Consider the following 21160-nt stretch of genomic DNA (forward strand, 5'->3'; position numbering starts at 1 on the left):
TCCTGTACAATGTCACAAACCTCATTCCATAGTTCATCAGGCACTCTGTCTATCAGATCTAGTCCCTTAAATCTATTTCTCATTTCCACTATATAATCATAAGGGATTTGATTTAGGTCCTATCTGAATGGTCTAGTGGTTTTCCCTACTTTCTTCATTTGAGTCTTAATTTAGCAGTAGGGAGTTCGTGATCTGAGCCCCAGTCAGCTCCTGGTCTTGTTTTTGCTGACTGAATAGAGCTTCTCCATCTTTGGCTGCAAAAAATATAATCAATATGATTTCAGTGTTGACCATCTGGTAATATCCATGTGTAGAGTCTTCTCTTGTGGTATTGGCAGAGGGTGTTTGCTATGACCATTGTGTTCTCTTGGCAAAACTCTATTAGCCTTTTGCCCTGCTTCATTCCATATTCTAAGGCCATATTTTCCTGTTACCCCAGGTGTTTCTTGACTTCCTACATTTGCATTCCAGTCTGCTATAATGAAAAGGACATCTTTTTAGGGTGTTAGTTCTAAAAGGTCTTGTAGGTCATCATAGAATGGTTCAACTTCAGCTTCTTCAGCATTACTGGTTGGGTCACAGACTTGGGTTACTGTGATACTGAATGGTTTGCCTTTGAAAGGAACAGAGATCATTTTGTCAGTTTTGAGATTGCATCCAAGTACTGCATTTCAGACTCTTTTGTTGACCATGATGGCTACTCCATTTCTTCTAAGGGATTCCTGCCCACAGTAGTAGATATAATGGTCATCTGAGTTAAATTCACCCATTCCAGTCTGTTTTAGTTCGCTGACTCCTAGAATGTCGATGTTCATCCTTGCCTTCTCCTGTTTGACTACTTCCAATTTGCCTTGATTCATGCACCTAACATTTCTGGTTCCAATGATATATTGCTCTTTACAACACTGGACCTTGCTTCTATCACCAGTCACATCCACAACTGGGTGTTGTTTTTGCTTTGGCTCCATCCCTTCATTTTTTCTGGAGTTATTTCTCCATTGATCTCCAGTGGCATGTTGGGCACCTGCCCACGGGGGGAGTTCCTCTTTCAGTATCCTATCATTTTGCCTTTTCATAATGTTCATGGGGTTCTCAAGGCAAGAATACTGAAGTAGTTTGCCATTCCCTTCTCCAGTGGACCACAGTCTGTCAGGACCACATCTCCACCATGACCCATCAGTCTTGAGTTGTCCCACTCGGTATGGCTTAGTTTCATTGAGTTAGACAAGGCTGTGGTCCATGTGATATGATTGACTAGTTTTCTGTGATTACGGTTACAGTGTGTCTATCCTCTGATGCCTCTCTCAACACTTACCATCTTACTTGGGTTTCTCTTACCTTGAACGTGGGGCATCTCTTTATAGCTGCTCCAGCAAAGCACAGCCACTGCTCCTTACCTTGGACGAGGGTTATCTCCTCACAGCCGCCCCTCCTGATCTTGAATGTGAAGTAGCTTCTCTCAGCCCTCCTGTGCCCACGCAGCCACCGCTCCTTGGAAGTGTTCCTTTGCTATCTCTAATTTTCCCTTGAACAGATCTCTAGTATTTCCCATTCTACTGTTTTCTATTTCTTTGCACTGATCTCTGAGGGAGGCTTTATTATCTCTCCTTTCTATTCTTTGTAACTCAGCATTCAAATGGGTAAATCGTTCCTTTTCTCCTTTGCTTTTTGCTTCTCTTCTTTTCACAGCTATTTTTAAGGCCTCCTCAGACAGCCATATTTCTTTTTTTTTTTCTTTTCTTTTCCTTGGGGATGGCTTTGATCCCTGTCTCCTGTACAATAACATGAGCCTCCATCCATAGTTCATCAGGCACTCTGTCTATGAGACTAGTGCCTCAGATCAGTTGAACGGTTCTATGAAGAACTACAAGACCTTTCTGAACTAACACCCAAAACAGATGGCCTTTTCATTATAGGGGACTGGAATGCAAAAGTAGGAAGTCAAGAAACACCTGGAGTAACAGGCAAATTTGGCCTTGGAATGTGGAATGAAGCAGGGCAAAGACTAATAGAGTTTTGCCAAGAAAATGCACTGGTCATAGCAAACACCCTCTTCCAACAACACAAGAGAAGACTCTACACATGGACATCACCAGATGGTCAACACCGAAATCAGATTGATTATATTCTTTGCAGCGAAAAATGGAGAAGCTCTATTCAGTCAGCAAAAACAAGACCAGGAGCTGACTGTGGCTCAGATCATGAACTCCTTATTACTAAATTCAGACTCAAATTGAAGAAAGTAGGGAAAACCGCTAGACCATTCAGGTATGACCTAAATCAAATCCCTTATGATTATATAGTGGAAATGAGAAATAGATTTAAGGGACTAGATCTGATAGACAGAGTGCCTGATGAACTATGGAATGAGGTTTGTGACATTGTACAGGAGACAGGGATCCAGACCATCCCCATGGAAAAGAAAGGCAAAAAAGCAAAATGGCTGTCTGGGGAGGCCTTACAAATAGCTGTGAAAAGAAGAGAAGCGAAAAGCAAAGGAGGAAAGGAAAGATATAAGCATCTGAATGCAGAGTTCCGAACAATAGCAAGAAGAGATAAGAAAGCCTTCTTCAGCAATCAATGCAAAGTAATAGAGGAAAACAACAGAATGGGAAACACTAGAGAGCTCTTCAAGATAATTAGAGATACCAAGGGAACATTTCATGCAAAGATGGGCTCGATAAAGGACAGAAATGGTCTGGACCTAACAGAAGCAGAAGATATTAGAAGAGGTGGCAAGAATACACAGAAGAACTGTACAAAAAAGATCATCACGACTCGGATAATCACGATGGTGTGATCACTCAGCTAGAGCGAGACATCCTGGAATGTGAAGTCAAGTGGGTCTTAGAAAGCATCACTAGGAACAAAGCTAGTGGAGGTGATGGAATTCCAGTTGAGCTATTTCAAATTCTGAAAGGTGATGCTGTGAAAGTGCTGCACTCAATATGCCAGCAAATTTGGAAAACTCGGCAGTGACCACAGGACTGGAAAAGGTCAGTTTTCATTCCAATCCCAAAGAAAGGCAATGCGAAAGAATGCTCAAACTACCTCGCAATTGTACTCATCTCACATGCTAGTAAAGTAATGCTCAAAATTCTCCAAGCCAGGCTTCAGCAATACGTGAACCGTGAACTTCCAGATGTTCAAGCTGGTTTTAGAAAAGGCAGAGGAACCAGAGATCAAATTGCCAACATCCACTGGATCATGGAAAAAGCAAGAGAGTTCCAGAAAAACATCTATATCTGCTTTACGGACTATGCCAAAGCCTTTGACTGTGTGGATCACAATAAACTGTGGAAAATTCTGAAAGAGATGGGAATACCAGACCACCTGACCTGCCTCTTGAGAAACCTATATGCAGGTCAGGAAGCCACAGTTAGAACTGGACATGCAACAACAGACTGGTTCCAAATAGGAAAAGGAGTACGTTATGGCTGTATATTGTCACCTTGCTTATTTAACTTCTATGCAGAGTACATCATGAGAAATGCTGGGCTGGAGAAAGCACAAGCTGGAATCAAGACTGCCGGGAGAAATACCAATAACCTCAGACATGCAGATGATACCACCCTTATGGCAGAAAGTGAAGAGGAACTAAAAAGCCTCTTGATGAAAGTGAAAGAGGAGAGTGAATATGTTCGCTTAAAACTCAATATTCAGAAAATGAAGATCATGGCATCTGGTCCCATCACTTCATGGGAAATAGATGGGGAAACAGTGGAAATAGTGGCTGACTTTCTTTTTGGGGGCTCCAATATCACTGCAGATGGTGATTGCAGCCATGAAATTAAAACATGCTCACTCTTTGGCAGGAAAGTTATGACCAACCTAGATAGCATATTCAAAAACAGCAACATTACTATGCCAATAAAGGTCCATCTAGTCAAGGCTATAGTTTTTCAGTGGCTATGTATGGATTTGAGAGGTGGACTATGAAGAAAGTGGAGCACCGAAGAACTGATGCTTTTGAACTGTGGTGTTGGAGAAGACTCTTGAGAGTCCCTTTGACATCAGGGAGATCTAACCAGTCCTTCCTCAAAGAAATCAGTTCTTAATATTCATTGGAAGGACTCATGAGGAAGCTGAAACTCCGATACTCTGGTCACCTGATGCGAAGAACTGACTCATTTGAAAAGACCCTGGTTTTGGGACAGATTGAAGGTGGGAAGAGAAGGGGACGAGACAGGATCAGAAGGCTGGATGGCATCACTGACTCAATGGACATGAATTTGAGTAAAGTCTGCGAGTTGGTGTTGGACAGGGAGGCCTGGCATACTGAAGTCCTTCGGGTGCAAAGTGTGGAGCACAACTGAGTGACTTAACTCAACTGAGGAATATTGAAAAAGTAAAAACTATAAACTTAGCTAATCAAAAATAATGAAGAAAAAATGGCAGGACTAAAATAAATTAAAAATTGAAATCACAGATTTAAGCCAAAGTACCAATAATATAAATTTACAAATGCTTTAATAAAATAAAATAAATGTTTTCAGATAAAAATATATTTCAAGAAATCAGTTGCAGACATGTTTTTTTCTAAAAGTCACAATCTAAGTGTAATGAGAGAAAAATATTAAGAGTAAAATGATGACCTTTTGATTGCTGTCTAAGATGTATGGAGATTGTAAGTCATCATTCCTGTGTCACAACAGGGAAAATTCTGAGCAAACTGAAAACCCACAACTCTTCTTGGATTCATATGAAAACTGAGGTCACATTAATGAAGACAAGCTATTTAATATACCCAGAATTTGTATTTTTCCTCTCTTAAAATGGGATTTTAGGACTAAACAATTTCTAATGACCCAGTTGAACACTGAAATACTGCATATATACATATATGTTAGCACACAATTATGGCATATAATAGTCTCTAGAAGACAATCCATTAAAATTTAAGCCACAGAAAAGAGAGATTGGTTTCCTAGAGTTACATACATATGAGGAAAACAAGAGCAACTCTAAATATTATCTATATTAAAGCTTTCTTTCTCCTCCCAAACATGAAAGAGAGGAAAAACAAGAAGAAAGAATCTAGATGTGCTCTGATATTAAAAAAGAAGAAAAAAGGATCTCTGTGGAGAAAACATTCGTAGTAGCTGCTTTGGTATGCGGGAGTGTTAAAGTTATATTTTATCATTTTTCTCTTGTTCTCTTAAAAATTTTTCTTAAGAAGCACTGATAATGTATACCATGTACACTTATATGCACACCTAATAACCAAAGTGGAGAAAAAAAAAACTATTCGAAACTCCACAAAGCAGTTGGATATTAAAAGTTATTCCTTTTCAATGATTTATTGATTATGAAAAAGCTCTGTTTGGTGCAATGAACAGTGGTAGTTTGGTCAGTTCACTGAGCCAATTTCATTCTTAAATAAACCAACATGGCTCCCTGAAGAGTTACGTCTCCTCTTAAGGGTGATTGTGTTCTGAATCCTTAGTAAAGAGAATGGCATATTCTGACTTTTTTCCCTGGCCCCCATCTGGCCTTGGTGTAAGAAATCAATTCCACAGCAACCATCGAACTCTGGTGTGCTGAAAGGCATGTCCAAACTACGCTTTTCTAAATATCTTTAGCACAACTGACCTCTTGTTCTTGGAGAAACAGGCTCAATTGGAACAAGAAGGAACCTGTCATGCCATTTTCCCGCTACAATATTCATTAGTTGGGGGGCGTGATCTTCTGTGTCTCTATAGAAGATTCTTAAAAGCAAACCTCAAGTCAGCAATCTGCTCTTTCTCTGTGCTTCGTTTTATCAGGATGTTTTATCAGGATAGCTAATTCTTCAATGAGCCTCTTCTCATGGCATAATCTCCTAACACTTTTGGACGCTGTTCTCTTCACAGCTACTCTTTGATCACAAGGATTACTATACTCCATAGCACGGTATTTGAAATGCTCCCAGGCCAGTCCTGTCCCACTTTTATTGCTGAGTCTGCCTTCTGGGCAATAGCAATTAGCACAAAGGGGAAGCTTGGTCACCAGCAATCTTTGCAGTTCTGGGTTCAATGTGTTTACCTAGAAAAGATGAGTCAAGTTCCTTCTAGGTTAGAATCTTCAAGGAGGAAGATTTTTTTAAAACATAAATACTCACAAAATAATTTTGAAAATGGGCTTTAGACTCTAGACAAATATGGAAAAGAATCGATAAAAGAACACATTTCAGGTCAATATAGATTTTACTGAAAGGAGTGTTTGTCTTTCAGATTAGTATATATTTGTATGCCTGCATGCTAAATTGCTTCAGTTGTGTCTGGCTCTTGGTGACTCTATGGACTTTATCCTGCCAGGCTCCTCTATCCATGGGATTCTCCAAGCAAAAATACAGGAGTGGGTTGCCATGCCTCCTCCAGGGGATCTTCCAGACTCAGGAATTGAACTTGCATCTCTTATGCCTCCTGCATGGGCAGGCCAGGTTCGTTACCACTAGCACTCCCGGGTGTTGAGGTCCTTTACTGTACTGGAACCTGGTGGTCCAGAGTCAACCGATAAGAAAGTAAAGGAGAGAGAAAGAAGCTGATATTCCTTGGTAGTTGCCAATAAGAAAGCCAATAAAGCCCCTGCACAGGGCTTGCTCTGTTCACGAAGGCCTCAGGCACCCTCTCTATGGGGTGAAGGCGCAGAGCACCTTCTTGAGAGGGTCTTAGAAGCCCAGGCAGGAAAGTGAACTCAGAGAGCCTCTGTGCTACAGGGGATCCGTCTGAAAAAGAAAGGGAGAGAGAGAGAGGGGTGGGAAGAGAGAGAGAGAGAGAAAGACATGGGGACCAGACCTCTGATGGAGCAAAGGTGTTTTAATTAACGTGGTGTGTGTATATATACTGCATTACAAAGTTGTTATTCTTAGCAAAGTAAAGATTAAAATTCCAGACTTAAAAAACATAGGCAATCCATATTAAAGAGAGAGATTTGTAAACAATCACTTTTACTGCAAGGTTCACAAGGAGGAAGAGGATACTTATCACTGTATAGAGAAACTAATGAAGGAAATGCCTGGATTCTTCAGTCCCCGGGAGAGGCTTGCCTCTCCTCTTAATTTCTGAGTATTCAGGAATTAATAAGGAGCAGAGAATTCCTGACAGATCCAAAACAGCACACAGGAAGCCTCCAGTTAAAAGTTTCCTGACACTGGGAAGCCTGTATATGCATATAATGCATCTTATATTTTACATCTATAGATCTCTTCATATTATGTTGAAATAGGGTGCATTGCAGGAGGGTTTAGGGATACACACATGCTGAAAGAAGACAGCTGGTCAAGAATAAATTATGAGGTTTTTATAGGAAAATTCAGCTGACAGGAAATAGTGATCGCAGAGCCAAGGTGATAGATATAGAAGCATGATATCCTTTTGCTGGAATTTATTTGCTGAATAAAAATTATGAAGTGATGTACTTTCTCATATTTGTGAGACTAGGAGTGTCTTGCTATAGCCTCTTTGGAAGGTGAGTATATGTCATCTGAAGTCATATCAGTTGGAAAAGCAGAGAAGAACTATATTTTCTCTATCTCTGAAATCTTCCTTTTTTTCCCCCCATTTCCACATGTTCTGAACTCAGGTCTCCATTTAAATGTATGACTGAATGACAACATGAAAGGCTAATGACTTTTTAAGGAAGATTTTTATTAGCAGGAATAATGAGAAAGACCAGGTCAAAACCTTTATTGGGTTTCTGCAAGAAAGGCAAGACAGGACAGAATAAATTGCTTAGAATTAGATAGCTTGAATAACGTACATGGGCTCTGGGCTACTTGGGTGATTTCTAACTGTCTGGTACCTGGCCCTGGATTGATTTAGGGCAGGGAAAATAGTGTTTTGGTGGAAAATCCCATGGATGGAGGAGCCTGGTGGGCTGCAGTCCATGGTGTCACTAAGAGTCGGACACGACTGAGCGACTTCACTTTCACTTTTCACTTTCATGCATTGGAGAAGGAAATGGCAACCCACTCCAGTATTCTTGCCTGGAGAATCCCAGGGACGGGGGAGCCTGGCAGGCTGCTGTCTGTGGGGTCGCACAGAATCGGACACGACTGAAGTGACTTAGCAGCAGCAGCAGCATATGGGATTTAGACTTAGGATAGGGCTTCCCAGGTGGCTCAGTGGTAAAGATGCTGGCTGCCAATGCAGGAGACATGGGTTCGATCCCTGGGTTGGGAAGATCCCATAGAGGTGGAAATGGAAATCCACTCCAGTATTACTACCTGAGAAATCCCATGGGCAGAGAAGCCTGGCGGGCTACAGTCTCAAAGGTTCACAAAGAGTCAGATAAGACTGAGCTACTGAGCATGCACACACTCAAACAGACTCGGGGTTGGTTGGTATGTACGGGAAAGACATGCTTTCTTAATCCAATTGCTTTCTCTAAAAAGACTGCCCTGGGGAGGCCTGTGTCAGTGAGGCCATAAATATCAGAGAATCAAGAATAGAGAAAATAAGACAATAAAGTCAGTATAATTGACCCTGTGATGAAAGGATACCAAAGAGACAAATACAGAACTCAAGAAAACACAAATTGAAAACCACACTTCTGGAGGTGGGTACATAGACCAAGTTTTAAATAATGTTAACATAATCAATATTTATTATAATTTGAAGTATGCTTTATCTATATCAGAACTAGAAATATGTGTTGTTTATAGAGAACCAGTTCCAGAGAATCTGGAATAAATGGTCGCTTTGGTCTGTCTTCCATGACAGAGCCAAGAACCTTTAAGAATGCCTGCAGAAAGGGTAAATAGGTATTGAAGAAGCAACAGAAAAGATGGACAGGAGCAAAGGAAGAGGAGAAAGGGATCAGAGAAATTTGGGACTCAGTCATGCTTCATAAGTACAGTGAACACAGTCAAAGGCAATTCATGATGTGCACCATCTCGGGCCATGGAGTGCTCCTGATAAACTATAAGCAGAAGTTTTCTTCCTGAGAATGGAATGTCCATTTACACCCTTCCACATGTTTGATATTGGTGTAAAGTTAAGGAAAAGTGGCATCTTTGAAGAACTATTAGATTGTTCCATGGATCCATGTAGGACAAAAGTAAGACATCTTGGTAAAGTCATAGAGGGTGTTTCTTTGGTTGGTGGTAGTTTTAAAAGGAAGCACTATTACTTAGTGAAAATGTTAGTCACTCAGGTGTGTCCAGCATTCTGTGACCCCATGGACAGAGCCATGAGATTCTCCAGGGCATCTTCCCGACCCAGGGATCAACCACAGGTCTCCTGCACTGCAAGCAGATTCTTTACCAACTGAGCTACAAGGGAAGTCCCACTAAGTGAAAAGAGAGACTCTGATACCAGCCTTTTTAGGTTACCTGGGGCAACTCAAGATGCAGCTAAGTTATTAGACAGAGTGCTTCTAATTTCCTACTTCTTTATCAGAAATTGGACCTTACTTCAATACTTTTATATAAGTATGTTAATCTTTTTACTTATTAGGAAAAAATAAGTAAAATTCTGTAGGCTTATGGATCAACAGGATAATAATTACAGTATTGCTGAAAATAGTAGCTTATGCCAAAAGAACAACTGTGAAAATATCATTCTTGGGATTAAAAAATAAAATCCTAGATCTCTTTTCCATAAGAAAATATCTTTAATTTCAGCCATCTCTGTTAATTTCCAAAAAGAGCTAAATTCCATCAGAATAGGTAATGTCAAGCAGCTGTTTATGGTAAAGTGTCTCACTATCTATAAAATGTCTCCTTTAATTATGTCTCAGGAAAGCAATATAATATTTCTAATTTAATCAAAACTAATCAGAATGTATTCCTTTTTATTAATGTAAGCCAAGTCCTTCTGTGGTTATATATCTTTAAATGAATCTTGTATTAGAGTTTATATACAAGAAATAGAAATCCTAAAATGGAAGGCAGTATATATATTTTTAAAGGATATAAGAGCTATTAGCAATTGATGTAAATTTTTAGCTGAAAATACTTGGATTTTTTCTAATGCCACATAATAACTATAATTTTACCTGATGGAAGGTAGTTTTGTGCTCACAAAATTTCAGCCTACAAGTAAAAACTAGACAAGAGACAGAATCCAAAACCGAGCTACCCACTGTTAAAGAAAAATTACACCTAGGAAGACATTTTATTCAACCCACCAATTACATGCAAAAGATTTAGGTCAGGTATTTCCTGTCTGAATTAAGTACCTGAATATGACAGACTGCATTCAAACCCAATATTGTTCTTTAAATTTTTTTTTTAATTTAAAAAATGTTATTTAAATTTCTATAGCTTGGAACTTAAGATAGCAATGTCCAAGAAAAATCTAAGCAAAATGATGGTTTTTCCCAAGTATTATTTATTTTTTATCTTCATCATTCTCCAAAATTGTGTCCTAACTTCTCTCTATAAAGAACATGGAATTGAATTGTAAAGGAAATAACATGGAATCATTCAATCATTCATTTATCAATGTGCTATTGATTATGTCCCATTATTATGTCCCAGACACTTAATACATTATCTCACTTAACTTTTGCAACTTTCAAGATAGTCTATCAACCCTCTCTTTGGAAGATGGGAGGAATTAAGAAGCTGAGGCACTATTCAAGGGCATAGTACTGTGTGGAATAGCAGGAATTTAACAAAGTTTTGTCAGACTCCAGATTTCTGCTATAGCTGTTAATGAGTTGTCAGAAGTTGCTCTTTGAAAAGAGAAAGGTGAAAACATTAAAAGAAGTCAGAGAAGAGAAAAATATGAAAGCAGATTACAACCGTGTGACCTTGTAGTCCCTTTCAACTAACACAGAATCCCTCAGTAGTTCTAAAAGAATTATTCTGTGCTTAACTATAGTTAATGTCTAAGCTTAAAACCATTCTACTTGTAATTGTTTTTATTTTAGTCTCTTTGATACTTCCTTAAGCATATCTGGGGGATTTTAAGCTGCTGTTAGTGGAATATTCCCATATAAATTTTCCTTCAAGCCCTAGACTTTATCATGGTCATTTAAACAGAAATGTCATTGAAGAGCTAACTGAATATTCTTTAATGTTTTGTTTCCTCTTCTCCTCGGATGGCCGACTTTACCAGCGGGCCTACATCTGAGGTGCTGGCCTTGATAAATATATCCCTGAGGCAGTTTATATAACTCTGTCTACTGCTTGACCTCTCCATGCATTTGATGTAACATGAAATTATGATCACGCCATGGCCTCTATATGCTTTCTGCAGAAAACAGAAATGCTATGCCTTTAAGGTGAGAGTCAGGAAGAGATATATATCATGAAACGTCATTGTTGAAAATGATCCCAGTGTTGGAAGGTAAAAGTTACCTTCTAATTTTGGACACTCGGATGGACACAGCCATTAACATCCTCGGTTCATTATGTATAAAATGAAGATAATATCACCTACCTTATAGAGTGTTTGGAGGATCAAATTACTTAATAAAAGTGAAGGACTGAAAATAGTGCCTTTTACATGAGTGCTACAGAAATATTAAACATAATGGTTATATTCAGGGTATATGAAACTCTGCATCTGTGTTCAGATGAGCACTGAGTGCTACAAAAGAGCAGTTAAGATTTGAGCTCACCTTTCCATTTGCAGAACAATTGTTTAGAGGATAAGAGAGACTAGTTTTAATGATTAGGCTGAAAATGAAGTCAAGTTGACACAGTGAACATCCTACTGGGAACATGAAGGCAGACTTTGTGCTCTTTTATGTATACTTGTTCTTAAAGCAAAAAGATCTGGGCTGTTGCTGCTTTAATTCAAGGTATCCACATTAATTTCATATTTTATAAATGTCATATACTCACTGCTTAAAATCACTCAATAGCATCCTATTTCTCAGAATAAAGATCAAAATACTTTTCAAAAATATTTGGCATGGCATACAGATCCATACAGAAACCCCCCAGCTTCATATAAAGCTGCCTTCATTTTTCTGAGCTTCAGCTATTGTGCTCTGTTGGGTAAAGACTCTGTGTGACCTCCTGTCATAGAGCTTTTGCTTATGCTACTTGGTGTGAAAATTTTATTTCCATTTTGTCTATTTACATATTTTCATTATTAATATTTTAAATTAAATACAATTTCATGAGGAAAAAGTTTCCTGATGCCTGAGATGAAACAGTGAAAACAGTTGCAGACTTTATTTTGAGGGGCTCTAAAATCACTGCAGATGGTGACTGCAGCCATGAAATTAAAAGACACTTGCTCCTTGGAAGAAAAGACAGCATATTAAAAAGCAGAGATGTTACTTTGCCAACAAAGGTCCGGCTAGTCAAAGCTATGGTTTTTCCAGTAGTCATGTATGGTTGTGAGAGTTGGGCTATAAAGAAAGCTGAGTGTAGAATTGATGCTTTTGAACTGTGGTATTGGAGAAGACTCTTGAGAGTCGCTTGGACTGCAAGGAGATCCAACCAGTCCATCCAAAAGGAAATTAGACATGAATATCCATTGGAAGGACTGATGCTGAAACTCCAATACTTTGGCTACCTGATGTGAAGAACTGACTCACTGGAAAAGACCCTGATGCTGGGAAAGATTGAAGGTAGGAGGAGAAGGGGATGACAGAGTATGAGATGGTTGGATGGCTTCACTGACTCTATGAACAGGAGTTTGAGTAAGCTCCAGGAGTTGGTGATGGACAGGGAGGCCTGGTGTGCTGCAGTCCATGGGGTTGCAAAGAGTCAGACACAACTGAGCAACTGAACTGAACTGAACTGAGATGAAATTAAGGTCCTGTATGCCCGTATAAACTTTTATGACCTTTCTTCATATTTTTTCACCTTTCTTCATATTAATAACCATAGTTAGAAACCACTGTTTGGGGTAATAATTTGATTAAAATGTATTTACCCAATTAAACTCTAAGATCTGTTAAGTCAAAAGGGAAACCGTTTTATCTGCATTTGTTCAACATTATAATCTCATTATATTTTTCTATAATGGATCCCCAATTAATGAAGGAGTACATACACAGACACACACAAGTATGTGTTAATATGTACATACACATATTTGCATGTATGTATATATACACACAAAAAACTTTTAATAATGTATAATTTATTATTAACACATTTATTAACTTATCCAATGGATATCTGAATATGTATTGAGCAACCAAAACATGCCTGATACTCCTCTATTTCAGAGGAATACAGTCATGAACTAACGGGACAAGCTTCCATTTTTGTGGAGCTTATTTTTCTCATGAGAGTGAAGGTAAGACAAACCATGTATAAAAATTAAAATGTGTAGATTGTTAATCTGAAGCATGCTATATAATGTAAGAAAATGGCTGACAGAGATAACGGGAGACTGCTTCTGAAGAGATGGTATTTGAGCATAGATTTGAATAAAGTGGCAGTCTGCCTCAGGGAGCTTCCACACCTAATTACTTTTATATTCTTGGATGTTGTTCTTTCTTGCCTTAACTTCTAGGTACACTAATTGGCACTATAGCCCTAAAAACACTCAGGCAGGCAAATTCCTCTAAAGGTAGGGATGGATTCACTGTTGTCTATCCAGTGTGAGCTAAAAGCCCCTTCATAGTTTTAGTTCAGTTCAGTCGCTCAGTCATGTTCGACTCTTTGCAACCCCATGAATTGCAGCACACCAGGCCTTCCTGTCCATCACCAACTCCCGGAGTTCACTCAGATTCACGTCCATCGAGTCCATGATGTCATCCAGCCATCTCAGCCTCTGTCGTCCCCTCCTCCTGCCCCCAATCCCTCCCAGCATCAGAGTCTTTTCCAATGAGTCAACTCTTCACATGAGGTGGCCAAAGTACTGGAGTTGCAGCTTTAGCATCATTCCTTTCAAAGAAATCCCAGGGATGATCTCCTTCAGAATGGACTGCTTGGATATCCTTGCAGTCCAAGGGACTCTCAAGAGTCTTCTCCAACACCACAGTTCAAAAGCATCAATTCTTTGGCGCTCAGCCTTCTTCACAGTCCAACTCTCACATCCATACATGACCACAGGAAAAACCACAGCCTTGACTAGACGGGCCTTAGTCGGCAAAGTAATGTCTCTGCTTTTGAATATGCTATCTAGGTTGGTCATATCTTTTCTTCTAAGGAGTAAGCGTCTTTTAATTTCATGACTGCAATCACCATCTGCAGTGATTTTGGATTACTTTTGTCCAAAGATAAACTTTAATATAAAAGTGAAATTACCAAGAGTAAAATAAATTCAATGAGGGGTTGCAAAAAATGATTTGTTTCCATGACATCATATTTTCCGCCTAAGAACAAAACAAATATGTGACTAGACTTAATATGTGTCTGTAATAATCTCTTTGAGCTTCGGTTATTTAAATTGATTACTGAAAAGTTGACTACTGCATATCATTCATTAAAGCTGAAGTATAAATTATCCGGAGGAATATCATCCTTTTAGATAACAAAAATGAATTTCCAACCATAGATTAGAGATTTCCCTGCAGCCTGAATGGTTAAAATCACACTCCACAGTATAGCACATTTAAGGCAAAGAACTTTATAATCACAAGTATTTGAAAGCATACACTTGGAACTAATCACCAATGGTCAGTTCTTACAAATTGGCTATGACAAAATGTTGACTTGCAATTTCCAATAAGGTAGCCACTAACCACAAGTGACCATAAAGTACCTGACATGTGGCTTATGATATGCCTGAGGAAATGCTTTTTTCACTTAATATTAATTTAAATTAATTTAAATTTATGAAAAGTGAAGAAGAGCAACTTCTTATTCCATTGAAACAGTCATTGGAACATTGAATGTAACTTTGTCAGGATTGCATTTTATCTGATGCAACATGTAAGATATTGCTGCATTTGGGTGTGCATGTTAAATGTGAATGTCATTCTGAGTATTACACAAAACACATCACTGATCTACTTGGAGTCAACAGATTCAGTTCAAATGACTTTTTCCATGCATCAGTCTAATGTACTGTAATATGTTTACTTGAATGTTTTATGCAGACAGCAGTACTTAAAATGATACCACTGCAATTATAACTGGTAATTAAATTGCAGTATCATACATTTTCACTGGTATAAAAGAAATAAGCATGGACACATTTTTACTTAAAACCAAAGTATTCTAATGATGCAAAATTGAGTGCAGAAGCAGCAGAGGATCTGTAATACATCAAAGAGAGGGGAAAAAAAAAGAAAGAATACTAGATGCAGGCATATCAAATATTTCACATTGACTAACAAATGCAATTTACTGTGGCAGAGCAAAAAGAAAACTTCATTTTTCCATGTAAAATATATTCTTTAAAATAATAAAGTAAATAATATTATAAGATTTGTTTCACCAATTATTTTTTAAAAGGAAGAGGAATTGCCAATGACTTCAGATTTCCTGTACTGTAGTAAGTAAGGAGTCTGGAAATTGCCTCTCTGTTCTAACAATGAGTAAATAAAAAATCAACAACTCTTCTTGAATGCATCAGAGAGGCGAGGTCGCAGGGCAGACCACTCCTCCAAGACTATAAAGACAGGTGGAAACAGGGAGTGACGCCTTACATGAGAATATCAGGAGTAGAAACCTCCGCAGCAATCAGTGCCAGGGTAGGGAGACATAAACTGTAATTGATGAATTGCTGGAAACTCAGTATAGACTGTCTGAGAGTTAAATACTTCAGGGTGATTTAGTCATAGAAGACACTCCATTTTTTTTTGTGAGCTTTATTTGGTTTTATCAGCCGGGTTCTTATAGTAAGAATTAGAGGGGGAAAAAAAAAATCTCTGGCTTCCAACAGGGGAAGGGTTAAAAGGAATCATTTTGAAATACACCAGAGCACTCTGTTCTTTTTTTACAAGCACTCCCCTCAGGAGAAACTGGTAACCAGAGCCTAACTTGCTGTATTCTTTTTTTTTTTTTTTCAATCAGAGCCTAGGGCTTCCCTTGTAACTCAGTGGTAAAGAATCTGCCTATCAATGAAGGAGACAGGGGTTCAATCCCTGGTCTGAGATTGTCCTACATGCTGTGGAGCAACCGAGCCCATGCACCACAACCACCGAGCCTGTGCTCTCTGAGCTGCAACTGCTGAGGCCATATACCACAACTACTGAAGCACACATGTGAGAAGCCACCACAATAAGAAGCTGCCCACTGCAACTAGAGAGTAGTCCTTGCTCACCACAACTAGAGAAAAGCCAAAGCAATGAAGATCCAGCACAGCCAAAATTCAATGAATTAAAGAAAAAAAAATCCTAACTGCAACTGCTTGTGTGTGTTTTAGTCGCTCAGTTGTGTCCGACTTTTTGTGACCCCATGAACTATATAGCCTGCCAGCCTTCTCTGTCCATGAAAATCTCCAGGGAAGGCTACTGGTGTGGGTTGCCATTTCCTTCTTCAGTGGATCTTCCGAACCCAGGCATCAAACTCTGGTCTCCTGCATTGTGGGCAGATTATTTACCCTCTGAGCCACCAGAGAAGCCCAGTGCTAAATGCTTGGTGGAAGGGATATACCCAAGTCCAGTCAGCTCTAAACTTTTACAAAGGAGAAGAGAAATATTCAGCTCTAGCCCACTTTAACCATTCTGGTCCACCAAATGGGGGTGGGAGGAGGACTCTTAAATACTTCAAGTTCACAGTACAGAGGTGAAGGCTTACAAAAATACTGAGACCTAATCATACAACCATAGAATGCTTCCTCCCTCCCCCAACAACTTGCCACTAAACTACTAAAGGTGTATTTATGGCAGCGCCTTTTGTCCATTACATCATATACAGCTATCAAGACAAAAAAATTACAAGGTATACTCAAAGGCAAAAAACAGAATTTGAGGAGACAGAGCAAGTGCTAGAACCATAAGTGACAGAAATTCTGAGACTGGGAATTTGAAACAAATATGATTAAATGGTAAGGGTACTAAGAAATAAAGCAGACTGAACGCAAGCACAGATGGACAGATGTAAGCAGAAAATTGGAAAACCTAAGAAAGAACCAAAAGAAATAATAGATACTAAAATAATAAGAAGAAAAGATTAAAAAATGAAGGGTTTTGAAGGCAAATGATAGACTAGATATGGAAGAGGGATGAATCTCTGAGCTTGAGAAAGCCTCATCAGAAATACCCAATAGGACTTCTCTGGTGGTCCAGCGGCTAAGACTCTATTCTCTCAGTGCCGTGGGTTCAGGTTCAGTCCCTGGTCAGGGAACTAGATAACACAAGCTGCAACTAAGAGTTTGCATGCCGCAACTGAAGATCCCTCATACAGCCAAAGAGACCCAGTGCATCAAATAAACAAATAAAAATAAATAAATATTTTAAAATAAATAAATAATCAAAAAATAAATATCCCAAACTGAGAAGCATAGAAAAGAAGACTGAAAAAACCAAACCACAAAATATCCAGGAGCATGACACAGCTATAAAAGGTGTAATACACATACAAGGAAGATATCAGGAATTAAAAAAAAATTACAAAGGGATGGTAGAAATATTAAAAATAAAAATAACAGCATTTCCTCCAAGCTAATGTCATGCACTAAATTAAAGATCCAGGAATCTCAGATAACACTAAGTAGGATCAATGTGAAAACAAACAAGCAAACCTATACTTGGTGATACTATTTTCAAAATACAGAAAATCAAAGATGAGGAAAAAAATGTCCAGAAAAAAATCTGAGAGCAAAGCACCTTATCTGTAGAAGAACAAAGATAATAATTACATTCAACTTCTCACAAACCATGCAAGCAAGAAGTGGGATGCAAAGAAATATTTAAAGTGTTAAAAGAAAAAAAGAAAAATTAAAATGCTCTCAGCATTCTTTACTCTGAAAGAATATCCTTCATAAAGGATGAAATAATTGCTCAAACAAAATAGAAGAAATGTGTTACTAGTAGGTCTGCATTGCAAGAAATATGAAATAACTCCTTAAGGGAGAAGTAACGATACAGATCAGAAACTTGGATCTACTATAAAGGAAGGGAGAACACAAAATTAGGAATAAATGAAGATAAAATAAAACCTTTCATTTTTCTTATCCTAAATTGATCTAACAGAAACAAGTTTGTTCAAAATGATAATAGCAAAAATGTATTTGATGATGTATATTTACGGGTACATCTCTGTGTGTGTGTGTTATTCATACTACTCAAGAAGCAGCATAGTGTTATTCAAGAATAGACTTTGGGGGCACTCTCTTTGCCCCTTTTGATGTCTATGTCAGAAGCTTTCTCTTTCCCTTTTAACTTTAATAAAACTCTGCTACACAAAAGCTCTTGAGTGATCAAGACTGGTCCCTGGTCCCGAAGTTAAATCTTTGGAGATCACGAATCCGACACCATTCACCATAAGCTATCATCTTGGGGGCTTGTCCAGGATCTCCAGGACAAGGAAGGGACACTCAGAGCTCTAGCCTGTCTGCTTTCTCAGTATACACGTTTTCTGCTTCACTTTACGGTGAAGCTTTTTGGTGTGCTTGTGTGAATGAATGACACACTTCCAAGTGATGAGCCCCGCTCTGTGGTCTCATGGTTCCTCGTAATGCCTGAAGGCAGTCCCAAAAAGGGGAGCCTTGTCAGGGGTTTATACTGACCTGCCAATGCCAAGAGACAACCAAGGTCCCTGTGAGGGGAGCAACCAGAAATAGGCGAAGCGTGTAGGCTGAACTTTCCTTCCTCTGTCACCTTTTCCTAATCTCTTTGACCATTTTGTAATTGCGTGGGGAGTTAGAACTACTAACATAATCTGTTGGATCATAGACTTTCAAGGGACTTGTGATCCATGCTGTTACTAGTACTTTTATTTAGACCCCATGTATCGAAGCGTCCAGCCTTGCTAGCAGCTGAAAGTTATAAGAGCACATTTAGAAGTGAGGTGGAGCTCCAGCTCCAGGAACGCCTCTTAGGCTAGAGGTCACTGTCTTGGCTGCCTGCTTCAGGGGCCAACAACCGGAACGTGAGTCTGCGTCATGGCTGTGCCTCCTATCTATGTGGACAGAAGCACCGCTAGCGAGCAAGAGGTTTCTGAAGACACAGATCAGAGACTGGAGGATCTGTTCAGATTGGAGGTGCCGGGGGCCTCTCCCTTTGGTAGTGCTAGCTGTTAGCAGACGAGAGAAAGCTCTCCAGTGGCTTCTGTCTCAACTCCCTAGATATTCCTTTTGTGGAATCTGTGGGAATGAACTGGAAGGACTGGCCCTAGTAGCTTGAGGACAAAAATCACCTTTTCCTCGCTGGCCAACCCTCCACAACCCCTTTTGCTATCACATATACTGGTGTGATGACACTCAGAAGAGACAGCTTGGTTTTTTTGTTTATCCCTTTATAACTTAATGCTTCTATTGTGGTCAGGACTATACTCAGGAATGTGCACAGGCACATGTAAGACAGATGCTTCCCCTAGTCCTCCTAGCTTGGGAAACATTCTGGAAAGCTACTCTGTTACACTCTGGGTAGCATCAGAGAAAAGGGAAAAACAAAGGTTTTGGAGGTAAGGAACTCAAAATCAATTTGAGATGCCATCAGGTCCACCCCACCTCAGTGGTAGAACCAGGAGGGACGAGTAAGGTGCCTGCATAGGTAAAGGACAGACTAAGTCTGACCAGGGAAGGAAAGCTTTGGTGGAGAGTCTGTCTACACCCCCATCTAGAGTGGGGAGGAACACCTCTGGCGGAAAGAAGCCATGGCTGTGGATGCCGCTTTTTTCTCTCTTACAGATGGGAGCTAGCAGTTCCAGAACCCCTCCTTTACCATGTATTTAAAAAACTGGGACACGTTTGACCCCCAGAGTTTAAAAAAGACACGCCTGATCTTCTGTGATACTGAATGGCCATGCTATCCTTTGGAAGACAGGGAACTCTGGCCAGTTGAAGGGTCTCTTAATTACAATACTGTTTTACAACTAGACTGGTTCTGTAGAAAATAAGGGAAATTGGTAGAAGTGATATATGGGTTGCTCTTCAACTCTCTGCAAGACATGCCAGACTTATGTCCTAAGGGTGCAGATTTGGGTGTGAAACCTTCAGCTCCCTCCTGTCCTCTTACTTTGCCCCTGTATCTGGGGGTCCTAACTGAACAGGATGAGAATCAGTGTCCCTCCCAGGAGGGGGTGCCTCAGTCTCCGTAGAAATTCAAACAATGCCGGTTGCAGTTGAGACTATCAAGAGGATCCAGAAAAGTACATAGAAGCTTTTACAGGATTAAGTTCACTTTATGAGCTTACTTGGAGAGATGTAATGTATGTCTTGGGACAGATTCTGACTCCTGACTTGAGACCTCGAGTTTTGGGATAAGCTACTACTTTTGGAGATGAATGGCTTGAACGTGAGACAAGGGTGAAGGGAACATGTAATAGCCCTTCTCCTTACTGGGAGCCAAGCAGTTCCCATCATAGAGCCAAATTGGAACTATAACATGGCTAAAAGAGGGTGGGATCAGAACCAGTTTGCCAGATGTATTCTTGAAGGACTCAAGTGAGCACGCACTAAGACTTTAAACTACGCTAAATTGAATGACATAGAACAAGGAGAGAAGGAAACTCCTTGTAAACTCCTAGATAGACTACAGGAGGCTCTGTGCAAGTTTACTAACATTGATACCAAAAGTTTGAGGGAAGAATAATCTTAAAAGATAGATATCTCACTCAGTCAGCTCCAGCTATCCACTGTAAGCTATCCAAACACAAAACACAGGCGTTTGGACCAAATCAGTCGTTAGAAAAACTGCTACAGCTGGCTCAGACAGTAAATTACAGTAGAAAATACGAGGAGAACAGGAAAGAAAAAGACCCAAGCAAAACACTGAAGCCCCAACAATGGCTGTTAGACTTGCTCTCAAACAGCCTGAGGAAAAATGCCCAGAGGGACCCTGGAGAAAAGGGATGAGCTTGTTTTCACTGTGGAAAGGAGGGACACCTCAAGCAGGATTGCTCTCAGGCATCTCAGCTGCCCAAGGTTCCATGTCCTGTCTGCAAAGGACCATACTGGAGAAGAGACTCCCCTCCAAAGTGTAGGCCCCAGGGGTCGGATTCTCAGGACAATCAGGACTGAAGGTGCTTGGGGGTACCCACACAGGCCCCCATCCTAATAACACCTAAGGAAACCTGGGTATTAATAACTGTGAAGGGCTGATCAGTCGATTTTCTCTGGACACTGGGGCAACTTTCTCTGTGCTCACTGAAGCCCCTGGTCTGCTTTCCTTCCGATCCACTGCCATAATGGGGCTGAATGGACAAACT

This window comes from Budorcas taxicolor, chromosome 18, assembly GCF_023091745.1.
Source record: "Budorcas taxicolor isolate Tak-1 chromosome 18, Takin1.1, whole genome shotgun sequence".
NCBI lineage: Eukaryota > Metazoa > Chordata > Mammalia > Artiodactyla > Bovidae > Budorcas > Budorcas taxicolor.